Raw genomic sequence first — 15,627 nt, 5'->3', positions numbered from 1 at the left:
CTAGGCTTCAAACCCTAGCCAAAACCAGTCCCTTGAGATTCACAGATGGTGAGTCACTAGAGACCATGCAAAATACCCAGATTATCAAAGTCTTGTTGAAGCTCTTTCTGCCAGGCGAATCTGTAGTGTAACAGGCTTGACCATTAAATTTTGGAGTTAGAATGTCCAAATCCTCATTTCAACAATCTGATGGATGAATTGTCTCAGTGAGTATGCTGGAGAGAGAAATCCACAAAAAATTCTGGCATGTTGCTCCAGGATCTTTCTTCACATATTGACTTTATTTGGGAAAATAAGCCCATCTCTTGTTAACACAGACAAACTGACAACCCAACTTCTCTCTTACTCTTTGCGATATTTTTTTGTTTCTCCTCCCTGATAGTCAATCTGATCCTGTCATTTGTATTAATAAAACTTTCTGTGTAAATCAAACTGCTGCTCCTTTGGAGAGTCATGAATAAACTATTAAAATCCAACCTCTATCTGTATATTGCCTGCCTTGTGAAAAATGAAATTAAAGGACTCATCTGTGAATACCAAATCATGGCATTTGTAATGCTAGTGGATTTACAAGTTCATTCCCCAGGGCTGCAGTGCATCCAGATGAAAGAGACTCTCTGTGTTCACTGCAGGGTAGATTCATGAAGTTTTAGGGACCCCAAGATGTAAACTGTTCTCGTGTTAGATAGGAATTGTTAGTTGGGTGATGATCTGCAAAGGCTTACAAGGGATATTAGTTCTTAGACTTAATCATGGTATCCAAAGTCTAGACTGACTTCAGTGCTTGGAGTTCAGGATGGGCAGGACACTGAGAGTTTTGGAAATATTCGTCCATTCACTCATTTTATTTTTGTTTTTATTTTTATTTTTATTTTTTTTTTTTGAGAGCATGTGCAAGTGAGCAGAGGGAGAGGGAGAGAGAGAATCCAAAGCAGGCTCTGTACTCTGCGCTGAGCCCGACATAGGGCTCAATCTCATGACCATAAAATCATAACCTGAACCAAAATCAAGAGTCAGACACTTAACCAACAGAACTATCCAAGTTCAGTGTATTAATATGTCATTCACTTGTGTATCAACATGTCTTGCACACCTACTTTGTACTAGAGACTCTGTTATTCACTGAAAATACAAAGTTGAAAAAAAGAAGAGTATCTTTCAAAGAATGATTGCTTAGTTTATTGCAGCATCCTTGGATGTATAGTTTCTACATGAGTTGACATGCATTTGTTTAATTCTTGAATCTGTTTAAGCACCAGTGCTGATCTAGATGCCATAAGGGAGTAGACTGGCATGTCCTCAACATTTGCCCTAATTTCCATACCACTTCATCTGCCTACCTTTCTCATGATTTGCCTTTGTATTATTTAGTGTATTGATGTAAAAACATACCTACAATGTTCTCCTGTAATACTGTATGCTCCCTGGGGAAAGGCTAATAGCTGATTAATGTTTATAACCCCTACACTAAGTATTTCTTGAGTAAACTTTGGAGGTGGCAGCTTACCATATACAGCACTGACATAGGTAAGAAAGGGTCACTAATTACTGAATTATTCAAGCAGTAATTTTTCTAGTCTGCTTGCCCCAGCACGCTCATGTGACTAATTTTGTTCTCATAGGGGCAGTCCGACGACTCTGGTTTTTAGTCTGGTTCTACCGTTGGCTGTGTAAGCTGTAGCACATCATATAATCTTTCTGCACCTCAGTTTCCCCATCAGTTTCTAAAAACAGTGGCCAGTTTAATTCAGATTCTATAGATAGATGTATGTGTTCTTTTTTACTAAGTGTAACCAAAATTGACTGCAGCCTGCTTGGTTTAGAGTGCTTTCTTAGAACCAGATGCTATTAGGATTTCCCAATTTTTAATGTTAAGACTTTAAAAATTCCTTCCCAGGATGTATTCTCAAAAAATACTATATGGTATCCATTACTATGATCTTTAGGCTCTTAACATCTAGACCATGTAGGAAGACAAAAGTAAAGGAGAAAATTGGGAAAGGATTTGTGAATTCAGTAAAAATGGTGGTCACATTTACCAGAGAGAGAGGTCTTACTGTGGAATGAAGATTCATCCAATCCCTGTGGTACTAAACAACATCCTGTCTTTCTGCTGGAAGGACTATCTCTGAAATGAGATTGGATGCATTTTACCTTTCCCTAAGTTGTATCTTTAAAAATGTAGTCCCCAAAACACTTCTTTTTATTTTAGGAGAAAAAAAATGCAAGTCATTTTATGAAGATATGTTTTCGTAGATAAAAACCACATTAAAAAGGGGCACCTGGGTAGCTCAGTTGGTTAAGCATCCAAATCTTGATTTCAGCTCGGGACATGATTTCATGGTTTGTGAGTTCGAGCCCCATGTCAGACTCAGCGCTGACGTCATGGGAGTCTGCTTGGGATTCTCTATCTTCCTCTCCCTCTGCCTGTCCCAGCTCATGATCTCTCTATTTCTCTCTCTCTCTCTCAAAAATAAATAAAAATAAATAAACATTTATATATATATATATATATATATATATATATATATATATATTCACTAGGAGTTCCTGGGTGACTCAGTCGGTTGAGTGTCCAACTCTTGATTTTGGCTCAGGTCATGCTTTTACAGTGAGATAGAAGCTTGAGTTGGCTCTGCACTGACAGTGCAGAGCCTGCTTGGGATTCTCTCTCCCTGTCTCTTGGCCCCTCCCCCACTTGTGCATGTGTATGCTCTTGCTATCTCAAAATAAACTTTAAAAAGTATATATTTATATATGCACTAATATACCTATATTCATTAAATAACATATTTGTATATGCATTCATAAATACTTCTCATGACCAAATATTTTAAAACATTAGGATGAAAAAAATATCTTTTTTTTTCTTGCCACACATGTGGAAATGAATATTCATGGAGTATGTCCAGTTTGGTAGAACAGACACCTCCAACTCTTAAGATAACTGAGTAAGGTTCTCAGGTAAATACTGTTCATGTCAACTGTCACAATGGATATTTTGTCAATATGAAATAATCTGAGGTGTATTTTCACTCTTCCAAATTTCTTTGCTCTGATTACTGTCATCTTAATTATGAATTCATGGAGGGAAACAGCTACATTTAAATTTAATGCACCTGGAGACAAATATATTAAATATTCATTTTATTTTAAGAATCTAAGTCACTAAGTCTTATAATTTACCTTACATATCTTAACTATGGTACATTTGTTTGCACATTCAAGTTATTCTAACTCCTATTTTTTACAGCAAATCCATAGGAAGTAGGCCCAAAGGTCACATTTGGCTAAGAGGCTAAGTGATTAGTCTAGGATTTTCCAAGTTAGATGTAGATTTAGAAATAAATACTAGCATGTTCCAGTTGCTATCTTGAACTTACAAAACAAAAATTGATAAGGCTGGTGTTCAGATAAATCAACTGATACTATGAGTTAAATTTCTATCTGATGAAACAATGTGTCTTTAAAGAGATCATCCCCAAGAGTTAAGATTTGAAAATTCACGTATCAAAGGTGAAAAGAGTGGCATGAAGCCAGAAACCCAGCATAAACCTTGAAGGGTAATGTGAGAAAGTAGTATTCCCAGTAGTCAAAGGGTAAGTAGCAGGTGCAGTGAAAGTGATGCCTCAGAAACGGTAGGGGCAGCATGGAGCCAGAAAAGAAAGTCCCCATGGAGTCAACAGCAATTAGTAGAAGACAAAGGAAAACATGCAAAGTAAGATATTCAGCCCCATGAGACATTAGAAGAATGCTAATTAGGGGCGCCTGGGTGGCGCAGTCGGTTAAGCGTCCGACTTCAGCCAGGTCACGATCTCGCGGTCCGTGAGTTCGAGCCCCGCATCAGGCTCTGGGCTGATGGCTCAGAGCCTGGAGCCTGTTTCCAATTCTGTGTCTCCCTCTCTCTCTGCCCCTCCCCCGTTCATGCTCTATCTCTCTCTGTCCCAAAAGTAAATAAACGTTGAAAAAAAAAATTAAAAAAAAAAAAAAAAGAAGAATGCTAATTAAATCACAAGATACCTCTATGCACCCATTAGAATGGCAAAAATTAAAAGAATTGACAGTACTAAGTGTTGACAAGGATATGGAGCAACTGGAACTCTCATACATTACTGATGGTAATATAAAATGCTACTACCACCTTGGAAAACTGGAAGTTTCTTAAACATTAAACATATTCTTAAAGTATCATGCAGCTGTTCCACTGTTAGGAACATACCCAAGAGAAATGAAAAGCATATATTACCATTCAAATCCTATATGCAAACATTCCTTGCAATATCATTTATAATATACAAAAACAATCCAAATTTTCATGACATTGTTTGATTGTATAAAATTCTAAAACATTTTAGATTTTCTAGTGATACAATTCAGATTGGTGCTTGCCTGGGGAAAGGGCACAGGGAGGGAGGGGTTATACAGGGGCACAAGGAAACTTTAGAAGAAACTTAGAAATTGCTCCATAACTTGATTGTGGTTTCACAGATACATACATGTGTCATGGATGCATACAGGTATCAAAACTCATCAAGCTGTACATTTTAAATGGATGCTATTTCTTGTACACAGATTTAATTTCAATAAAATTATAAAATTATCAGTCATTGGGAGACCCTGGATAGAAAGCTATGAGCAAAGGAAATCAGGATACAAGTAAGAATTCATCCTAGAATGAGAAACATAGGCAAAGACATAATCTAGATAGGACAAAAGCTGAGCTAGATATTTCCACCTCTCAGCTATCCTCTCCTTTTCACTTGACTAAAGAATATAAATCTATAGGATTAACTATAACACTTCAAATAATAACTTATCTATAATTTATAGACTGCTTATTATATGACAGAGTATACTACTAGATGCTCAAAAATGTATACCCCATGTTTTTAGACATAAAAATTGGGGTTGGGGACTCACAGGGAGGTCTTTAATAATTTCTGGACTGTTTTTCCTTTTATTTCATCCCTTTAGTCCTACTTTCTATTACCCTTAAGGAATAATTCTTTGTGTATCTTACAGGGTGATTTACACATTCATGCCTTTTGGGGGGGGGTTATCTGTTATTACACCCAGCTTTTCAAGAAATTCCCCCCCCAAAAAAAACCTCCTCTTCCTAAAGAAGCTTTCAGGGAATATGTTTTTTTTCAAACTGGAGTTATATGCAGGCAGGCCAAAAATTAGCATTTGTTTTTAATATCCACAGTAGCTCTTTGGCATGGAGACTAGTCCGAATTTCCTTATGAGGCAACTGAGGTGGTAAAGATAAAGAGATCTTGCCTGAGTTCACATAAATAAGTGGGGAATCTACAGTTTGATTCCAGACTTTTCTGGCTTCAGACAATGCACAGTCCTTCCCTTAAACTTAGTCATCAAATAGAGATTGGGGATTTGCCCAGATTGAGTTAGAGGTGGCCCAAGGCATCTGAAACCAATAATTGGTAGAGAGATAGTATACTTAGATTGTAATTTTTGGGGAAATCTAAGAATCAGGGCACAGGGAGAGGTGTGGTATGATATATTAAACAAAACATAAGGATGAGGTTGGCATTCACTGGGGAGATAGTCCCACGGTGTGCCAAAGCACCTTATCAGGCCCTGAAAATCCAGCTTCAAATACAAAATAGCTGCAGTCTCCTGTGAATTTCTAGTTGAGAGAGGGGCGACAGACCCTTGGACAAGTGTTTGTAATTCAGCAATTTGTGATACAGGTATGCACATGATGCTTTGAGGCTTAGATGTAGGCATCTAAGTTATACTGGAGAATCCAGGAAGAGCATTTCAGAAAAGATGTAGTTTAAAGCAAAAGCAATCAGGTGAAGAGTGAATGAAAGCCACTCCAGGAAAATCCATTAGGCTCTGCTTATGCAGGACGCATGACATAAAATGGTTGTCCAGGTCCATTGAAGCTATTTGTCAGGGCTGGAGTAGAGGGTGAGTATGAGTGAGGGAGCTAAGAGGGGGGCTGGAGTAACAGTTCAAAGGGGTCTTGTGTGTTACATTAAAGTGTTTCAACTTTTTCCTTAAAACTTGGGGAGCCACAGAAGAACCCTCAGCAGATGAATGTTATAACATACATTTGTAATACTGGCTATCTGAAAACATGGCCTGCAGGTTGTCATAGGGATGTAGTCACCATTTTCAGCTTGCCTCTTTATTGTGCCCTGAGAAAGATGTAAGGGTGTCTTGGCTGTAGTATCTGAGAACATTGAGGTTGCTGGAATTGATTCTGTAGGATTGGCAAAGTTCACCTTTGAGAAAGGGCTTAACATTTATTGAATTCTGAGTATGTGCTAGACCCTGGGCTAGGTTCTTGCTCAGAGTTATTCTATATAATTCTCACAACTACCCCGTGAGTGTGGCATTCAGGCACACACGCAGTAAATACTGTGTCATTTGGGGCACAGTTAAGTGTTGCCTACATTTCTCAGGTAGTTTGACCCATACCAAAGTTTTGTCCAAGAGACTGGGAACAGAAATAATGAGTGCCATTTTCAGACAAGACAGGTAAGAGCCAGTGTGTATCTTCCATCTCCTTATTCCCATATCATAGTGAACTTGGAAATACTGTGTATTTCAGATGACGTAAGTTCAAGTTCAGGAACAGTCAACCAATCTACATGAGATAGTGAGTAAGATATAAACCCTTCTTTTTTTGAGCCACTGACTTTTCAGAGTTATTGATTACTCTACTATACCCTAAACTACCCTTGCTAATGTAGTGTCCCTTCAAACAAACCTATTTATACGTTTGTACATTTGTTTATTTGGAGTGAAGTTTTAAAAATGTCTACTAGAGACATTTCTGGTTTGGTCAAAAGAGACACAAGGACATGTCACTAGTTTTATCAGAAGTCACACTTATAAACTTGAGTCACCTTGCACCAAGGCTTCTATTTAATCCACTGATCTTCTAGGGTGGCTATTGATTAGCACCTTGGACAGTAGTATGACTAGTCTGCCCCTTAATCTAATTTTAGACAGTATTAACCCTCATGTGTAGATGAGAAAATGGAGGCTAAGACAAGTAACTTGCGCAAGTTCAAATGTTTAGTAAATGATAGAGATTATATTTGAATTAGCTTGTTTAATTATTATAACTTGTCTGACTTCAGAGGTCATTATCTTTCCAATACTCTAGACCATCATTTATATTATTGAATTGTTCAACAAAGACAGTCTCTTAACATGCAGTTGTATTGGTATTAAATCCTTCTGTCTATGTGTGTTTTTTAAAATTATTCTTAAAATATTAAAAAAATTTTTTAATGTTTACTTACTTTTGAGAGAGAGGGAGAGAGACAGAGCATGAGGGGGGGAGGGGCAGAGAGAGAGGGAGACAGAATCCAAAGCAGGCTGCAGGCTCTGAGCTCTCAGCACAGAGCCGGATGTGGGGCTTGAGCTCATGAACCGTGAGATCATGACCTGAGCCAAAGTAGGATGCTCAACCGACTGAGCCACCCAGGCACCCCTAAAATATTTTTTAGACAGAAAGTATGAACAGAAAAGAGGGGCAGAGAGAGAGAGAGAGAGAGAGAAAGAGAGAGAGAGAGAGAGAGAGAGGATCTTAAGCAGGCTCCAAGTTCAGGGCAGAGCCACACGCAGGGCTCGATCCTATGACCCTGGGATCATGACCTGAGCTGAGATTAAGAGTTGGACACTCAACCAACTGAGCCACCCAGGTGTGTGTTTATTTTATATCATCTTGTCCTCACAAGCAGCCTCCTTTGCCCCAGCTTGAAGGTGAACTTGGAAATACCATGTATTTCGGATGGCATTAAGTTCAAGTTAGAGAACAGTAAGCAGAATATTTTTAAAGGCTCTGGACACCTTGGAAAAATAGCAGGGCTTTAAAGTTGTTGATTTAGAAATATCTACGAAAATAAAAAGGAAACCATAATCTTTGCTGAAATTAATAGGAGCACTAATGAGGGGAAGATGAGTGTGTGTGCTGCCCCTAGTTCTGATCTCGGAGACGCACTCTGTGTCCTGCCACATCCTGCACACCTTTGAAGAGGAGTGGGTGGCCAAGCAGATCAAGAAGGTGCTTAACATGAGGGCCAGCCTGATCCTGGGCTTCTCTGCAAAATGGGACTGTGACAAGAATGAGCGGAAGAAATAAGAAAGTACTCCTCACGTGTGTGAACCTCACTCTGTTCCATCACCTCCATGCAGCTCCGCATGTTTATTGGAAACCATTATGTCACGGTACCATTGTTAATAAATGAGCTGCTCACGTGGGGAAAAAAAAAAAAGAGGATTTCCCGGGTTTCCAGAGGAGCAGTGACTTGCTACAGGAAACCCACACCAGCTAGTGATAAGAGCACAACCATAAACCCTGTGCCTGCCGTCCTAACAACAATTTTTCTACTGCAGGAAATGTTTCTGCCCCTCTTTTTTGCTCTGCAAGACTGTCTCTGTGTTGGATTCTATGAGCTTGTTTGAAGAATTACACTCAAATGCATTTTTGTTTACCCCCAATAAATAAATAGCTCTGGGATATTTACTAATAGTTCTGGTTTGCACAAATATTCTTTCAGACTGGAAACCGTGGGAGAATGAGAAGCCTTGTAAGCTGCCTACCAGGTACTTTTCACATCTTACTTGGCTAGATGTGTCTGTGACAATGAAGGGAGACTGTTCTTTTCTCAGTTCCAACCTGCCCAGAACTGACCTATCTGCAGTTATTATGGACTTGGTAGACAGCAAAGCAGAGTGAAAAAAATATCAGTTTGGGAATTTGAAATTGCTAAGTTTGCATTTCATGTTTGCTGTGTGATCTTAGGCAGCTCACTTGAACTGTCTTAGCCTCTGTTTTCTAAGCTGTAAAATGAAGATGAAGTGATATGTGAATGTTCTCCATGAAGCAAGTATCAGTCACTTCAGTAATTAATCCTCGAGCAAGAATTGCATTAGCCTTTGGTACTAGGAGACACATGAACTTCTTCAATTCTCAAGGGCTTGCTTGGATGGGGAGGTCTTGGGAAAGGCCTAAATCTTGACACAGAATGTGGCCAAGTCCTTAGCTCCCTCTCCCTGGAACCATGATCACATGCAGGAAAATGATTCTGTTTGTGCTTAATAGAAGCTGTTTATGTAGTGGGCTTCAGGACTCAGCATGACAGTGGAGAGAAGAGCATCACTGTTTTGTATCTTGGACACTGAAAATTTAAAATCGTGTGAGCTTCCTCAGTGATAGTGGTGAGACATCATTGGAAGAAGCTGAGACTGCTAGTTGCTACATTGGCTTTCTAAAAATCAGCCATCATGGTGACTGGTTCTGTTGTCTGTCACTAAATTATTACAGCCTTCTCCTGGCTGAAAGCAGAAGGCAATAAGCAATAAGGAGTACTAATTTATAATTTACATAAGTATTCTTGGCTCTGAGTAGTCCCTTAGGGTGGGGAAATTTGGACATTACCTTCTTCATTATAGGGATGGGGCTTGGAATTTAAATCTAAATTTAAATATATTATTGTTCCTTTGCAGCCTTATTTTTTATTCCATGCTGACCAAGTTAGGCCTATGGCTACAATATCTTATATTTATTAGGTTTGTCATAAAGATTAGGGGTAATACAGTCCATAGCCTAGCATTGGTAGGTAATGCAGCTCATAGCCTAACACCTAGTAGGCAGTCAGTGAGTGGTAACCATCAACATTATTATTTTAAAAATTAATTTTATCAGATACTACTGCTTGGAATAGTTGGGGCATTGGTAAGTTGTAAGTCTACGAAGCCTAAATTTTATATAATATTTTTAAACTGATTTTATTTATCTTCAGAAACACTTTTTTTTTTAATGTTTATTTTTGAAAGAGAGACAGAGCGCAAGCTGGGGAGGGGCAGGGAAAGAGGAGGACACAGAATCCAAAGCAGGCTCCAGGCTCTGAACTGTCAGCATGGAGCCTGGTGTGGGGCTCCAACTCACAAACCGTGAAATCATGACCTGAGCTGAAGTCGGAGGCTTAACCGACTGAACCACCCAGGCGCCGCCAGAAACACTTTTTTAAAAACTTTTTCTGTTAACATTACCAACAGCTCTTAATGATCTTTTGTCTGTCAACCTTCTGAATCAACCTACTACTTACTGCTTGAACACTTTCACTATGTAGCTGCTAATCTTTCCAGCTCATGGAAGACTGAGAATCATATCTTAGGTTCAGTGGTGATGTTCAAAATACTTACAGCTAGTGCAGTATGGACCATACTAATCACAGTGGAGGCTGGCTGTCACCTGGGTGGTCATACCGGCACATACCAGAGCAATAGTGCGACTCATTTTATATCTCTCTGAATCCTTCATAGTGCCTTCCACATAAAAGAGACTCCACAAATATTTATTCATGATTTAAGTTGGGAAGTTTCTATAAAGTAATATCCGGGGAGACTGGCTACTAAGTGTCCTCCCCCCAATTATCCCAGTTAGGTCTCCAGTTTTGTGGGCTGAGGAACTCAGGTTAGTTGAACTTACAAACTTAGGCATGAATTGGAATTCCAATTTATTTATTTAAAGTAGAGCTGTGTATTGATATTTACTGTGGTCTCAGCACTGCATTTCTTGAGTAAAGGCTGACTTACGTGGGAAGTCAAGTTATCACAAGAGGATACTGTGACTTGCATAATATCAAGGAAGAAATCCTTATATTTATGGTCAGTTGGTTTCAACAAAGGTACCAAAGCTGTTCGGTAAAGGAAAAGAGAGTCGTTTCATCTGGAAAAATTGGCTGCACACGCAAAAAAACGAGCCTAGTCTCTATGTCACATCATACACACAAGAAAAATAACTCAAAATGGATTACAGCCCTAAATTTCAGAGCTAAAACCATGAAACTTCTAGAAGAAAACTAGGAGAAAATATTTGTGACCTTAGATTAGGCAATAATTTTTCCATCAATAAAAGAAATAATTGGGGTGCCTGGGTGGCTCTTAGTGGGTTGAGCATCCGACTCTTGATTTCGGCTCAGGTCATGATCTCACAGTTCATGAGTTCAGGCCCTGCATTGGACTCTGTACTGATAACACAGAGCCTGCTTGGCATTCTTTATCTTCGTCTCTCTCTCTGCCCTCCCCCGGCCCCACTCTCTGTCTCTTTCAAAAATAAATAGGGGCACCTGGGTGGCTCAGTTGGTTAAGCATCCAACGTGGGCTCAGGTCACAATCTCACCGTTTGTGGGTTCAAGCCCCATGTCAGGCTCTGTGCTGACAGCTCAGAGCCTGGAGCTTGCTTCTGATTCTGTGTCTCCCTCTTTCTCTGCCCCTCCCCCACTCACACTCTATCTCTCCCTCTCTCTCAAAAAATGAATAAAACAGAAAAAAAATGTTTAGGGGTGCCTGGGTGGCTCAGTCAGTTAAGCCTCCGACTTTGGTCCAGGTCATGATCTCATGATTTGTGGGTTTGAGCCCCTTGTCAGGCTCTGTGCTGACAGCTCAGAGGCTGGAGCCTGCTTCTCTCTGCCCTCTCCCAGCCTCTCTCTCTGCCCCTCCCCTGCTCACTCTCCATCTCTCTCTCTCTCTCAAAAATAAACATTAAAAATTTGTAATAAAAATAAATAAATATACATAAAAAATAAAAATGATAAATTTTACTTCATTTAAAAAAAAAACAACACTTTTACTCTTCTAAAGAAGGAAAATAAAAAGACCAGTAAGTGACTGGGAGAAAATATTTGTGAAACATATATCTGAAAAAGGGTTTGTATCCAGAATATATAAATAATGTTTATCATTCAATAATAAGACAATGTAATTAAAAAATGGGAGGCACATTTGAATAGTTATTTCACAACGAAAATATACAAATTGCCGATAAGCACATGAAAAGATGCTTAATATCAGTCATTAGACAAATCAAATTAAAACCACAATGCGATACCTCTACGCACCCACTGGAATGGCTATAATCCAAAGACTTACAATATTAGTGTTGGTGAAGATGTGGAGAAACTGAAATCTTTGTACATTGCTGTTGAGTATATAAAATGGTATAGGCACTTACATATACTTCCATCTAACCTAGCAAATTTCACTTCTAGGTATCTACCTACCCCAGAGAAATTAAAACATGTTCACACTAAGACTTGTGGCAATTGCCCATGGCAATTTATTCATGTAATCCAGGTATGCCAGAGCTAGTGAACAGATAAAATGTAGATGCATACATATATTTGAATGGAATGCTATTTGTCAATTTTAAAGATGATCTATTGATACCTACAACATAGATGAACCTCAAATATATTATGCTGAATGGAAGAATTCATTATAAAGGACTATATATTATATGACCCTGTTTATATAAGATTTCCAGAAAAGGCAAATCTATAGAGACAGAAATTCAGATTTATAGTTGTCTGGGACTGAGAGTCTGAGTAGGAATTGATTGCAAATGAGCACAAGGAAACTTTGGATGATGGGAATATTCTAAAACTAGATTGTGGTCATGATTATACAACTGTATAAATTAAGAGTCATTTGACTGCACACATATAATGGATGACTATTGTGCTATGTAAACTATCCTTCAATACAGGTGTAAAAAATTCAAGAACAGGAGAGTGGCCTGCTGTATAAAATCTTGAGACATCAAGCCCCATAGAGTAGCTGTGCCTATCTGTGCAACAGAAACATTTGCCTCCCAAAGAATTGTGCCTGGGTAGACCCATCTGGAACACTGAAGAAAGGAGTTAGAAACAGTGATTCTGTTTATTTAAAATTCTTCATTGATCAGGGTGCCTGGGTGGCTCAGTCGGTTGAGAGTCCAACTTCAGCTCAGGTCATGATCTCATGGTTCGTGAGTTCAAGCCCCACATCAGGCTCTGTGGTGACAGCTTGGAGCCTGGAGCCTGCTTTAGATTCTGTGTCTCTGTCTCTCTCTGACCTTCCCATGCTTGCGCTCCTCCCCCCCTCAAAAATAAACGTTAAAAAATAAAAAAAAAATTCTTCATTGGCCAAAGCCCATTTGTATGGATACATTCTGTTTTTTATTATGTTAATATAATCAATATTTTTCTGGCATGAGAATCATTTTGTCTGTGAAATGATATGGCATATTTCTGTTCTAATTCATTTTTGGTCTTTTTATAGTTGAACAAAAAGAAGGTACTCAGTTCTGGTAGTTTATAGCTTAAATTATATCCAAAGGAATTAAGTCATTTCTAAATTCCCTTCTCTCCAAATTATTGGAGAATATTTAACTGCAGTCCCACGTATAACTACACATACATGTGCGCATGTGTGCACACATATGCACACACACACAAATTACCACTTCATTAGTAACCTACAAAGTTCTTTTTTTTCCTAGAGAAATATTATCTTACTTTCCCATAAACTTACTAGTAAGTCCTTAACAGTTTTTGAGTTTTGTAGATATGGAAGATAGTATTTAAGTGGGGGAATATATGTACAGTAATCTTACAGAGATATTCATAAATTTCTCCAAATAGAGGTGAAAAATGGAGATAAATTTTATTCATTCTTTGAAACCAGAAAAGGAGGGGAAGAGATGGAAAATACAAATATATGTACAAAGTAGGACATTTACTGCCCCAAAATGTAAATAAAGTATTTGGCGGGGGAGGGGAGGAGTGATTTAAAGAATAAGAATTTTAAAGTGTTGGTTGGTTGTTTATGTTTATTTTCCAAATCAACAATGTGATTCAAGGGAACGCTAATAAATGAAACATTACTTTCCAATAAATAGATTCAGGATGTGGCTATAATAGCCCTTTCAAACTGGCCTATCTTACCGAAAAGTGATACTGGAAATAGAGTGTAGGTTCTTTTCTAAGGCTCCATCTATCATTCTCCTCTTACTACTGTGGAAATCATGAGTCAATACAACCAGATCTGGTTAGAGAAGGATGACATTGACAAACAGATCAGGTTTGGACACACCATAAATATCACACAGTACCTCCCACAGCAGGCCAAGGCAAAGCCTGGTGAAACAATCTATCATTCTAAGTACAATGCATATAGAGGATGTCCAAAGATGTTGCTGATTGCTGCTGCCCCAGCAAAACTTCTTTTTTTTCATTAATGATGGAGTTCAAGTCCACATCATTCTTTCCAGCTTTTCTTTTGCTCCTTATGTGTGGGCCCATGAGCACATGGCACATTTAGACGTTGTTTACTTCTACAATTCAGTATTTCTTCAGTCTGAGATTCTTATCAGATAATTTTTTTAAGCAGACTCCCTTAAGACTAGTTGTTTTGTCCTTAAAATGGTTTTGATGCTGTTGATGTATTTATTACTTTAGGTAATAAATTCACATCAGTGGTCTCCAAAGGGAGATGGGGAAGTGTAACAAAAGGAGTGAGAAGAAGGATCCATTAGAGTGTGGGAACAAAGTACCAGAACTTCTTTTTCAGTTGTTCTCTAGCATGAAAGATTACTTAAGCTTCATAGTATTTAACATGTGGATTAGAACTGGTGCACTCATAGGTCGTTGTGTGAGCGGGTCACAAATTATCTGTGAGTTACCCTGAGGGAAGATGGGGGTCTCACATTTTGGAGGGATTAATTGACCCAGTGTTATTCCTGTTTGTTCGTTTATTAATTTTAAACACAAAACATGATGTGGAAACAATTTTAGTGGTTTTAAAACAAATCCATAGGTTGAAAAATAGGAAAAATTCTAATAAAAAAAATGGCAGCTCTAGTTCTTAGCAGTAGCTCTTTGGCAACCAAACCAGGAAGTAAAAACAATGGTTATCTAATTATATGTGTCAAGAAGATGGGCAAGGAATTTTTTTAATTATAAAGAAAATTTGTTGAAATTAAATTTTACATCCACCTTTGTTAACAAGGAACAATTGTGTTGAAGTTTAGTTAATGATAGTAAATATGGCATACATATGTTGAATTTGCTTCTTTTTCTAATTGGATATTTGCTCAAGCTATTTGGAGACCACTTAGTTAGAAATCTCACTTGGAATTTGTGTATACATGATTCTGGGTGTTTCTGAGCGAGAAGACCTCTCAGGAGGGGTGGGGAATATGTGAATTCAGGGTAACAGCAAGGAATCTGGCAGATGCTCAATCTAAGAAGCAGGTGGATCCTGGATACAGCTGATACTCTGGATGTGTAAACCTGGATACTACATGAATTGCTTAGCGTCTGGGTGTCCTTATCAAAACCTAGACCACTGTCCCTGTGTTCCACATGACCGAGAGGAGGAGCAGCATAATGTTCTGCTTTTCCATGCACTAGGTCAGGCATCTGAAAGTGATAAATAGCACAATGCCACAAGCAGTGTAAAAATCTCAACTTAAGTCTCAGGTGGTAAAAGATGAGCCATGAAAACTTATAATATTAAAAAATTTATTCTTAACAACTGACCTCTATATGTACAGGGGAAAAAGATGTTTATTTGGATTAGCTCAGAAATTCTACTAGTGGTCATCTACCCAGAGACTCCAACTTAATTTACACTTTTAATTAATTAGTTAAGCAAATATTTATTGAATGCCTACTAAGTGCTTAGTGCTAGTAATTAATGCCATTTACTGAGCATTTTCTATGCCAAGCTGTGGGCTAAACCTTTAAATATGTCAGCGTGATTAATCCCTGAACAACTTTTTTTTAAGTTTATTTATTCATTTTTAGAGAGAGGGGGATA

Source organism: Prionailurus bengalensis, chromosome D4, assembly GCF_016509475.1.
Source record: "Prionailurus bengalensis isolate Pbe53 chromosome D4, Fcat_Pben_1.1_paternal_pri, whole genome shotgun sequence".
Lineage (NCBI taxonomy): Eukaryota > Metazoa > Chordata > Mammalia > Carnivora > Felidae > Prionailurus > Prionailurus bengalensis.
The sequence above is the reverse complement of the archived record's forward strand: the minus strand, read 5'-3'. Positions refer to the sequence as shown.